The following is a 761-nucleotide window of genomic DNA, read 5'->3' as shown; positions in this document are numbered from 1 at the left end:
AAATTACATGGTAAAAATCTGATTATTAATTGTGGATCGAATGTAATAAGTTGTAAATTTTATATATATATATATTATTATTTTTTTTAACTTCAATTTTTTAGTAATGTTTTAAGATTTTCCAAACAAGTACTAAATATTTGAGAGCTTATTATTTTTGTTTGAGCACTGCAATTCAGCACAAGTGGTTTTAGCACCAATTTATGTAGCACTAAGGTCTAATGCCACATTATTCAATGAACTTAAAAGAATGTGGCACCGCACTATAAACACCACTTGTGCTACATGACATTATCTGTTTGTTTGAGTAATACTATTCAACCTCCTAAACTATCACATAGACGGATGTTAAGCATCAACAGACCTCATTATCATATTATTCTTTTGTTCTGCTTTACATTTTTCAATTTACACATTTCACTAATTTGTTGGTTGTATTGGGGGAGGGAAAGGGGAGTGTAAGGGTAGATACTATAACCCATGAGGGCAACCTAGTTAGCTCGATTATTAAAAATTAATAATAATAATACATAAATAAATAAATAAATAAATAAATAAATATATATATATATATATATATTTATATATATGTATGTATGTATGTATGTATGTATGTATGTATGTAAGTCATAAAATGAGTTGTTGAAATCCCTTTCATTTCATGACTCAAAAGGTTCTTTCTTTTTTTAATTAATGACATTTTATTGAACTGAAAAAAAAAAAAAAAAAAAAAAAAAAAAGAATTTCAATCAAAAACCCCA

The sequence above is a fragment of the Olea europaea genome, chromosome 9 (genome assembly GCF_002742605.1).
Source record: "Olea europaea var. sylvestris chromosome 9, O_europaea_v1, whole genome shotgun sequence".
NCBI classification, from domain to species: Eukaryota; Viridiplantae; Streptophyta; class Magnoliopsida; order Lamiales; family Oleaceae; genus Olea; species Olea europaea.
This window is presented reverse-complemented; position numbering follows the sequence as displayed.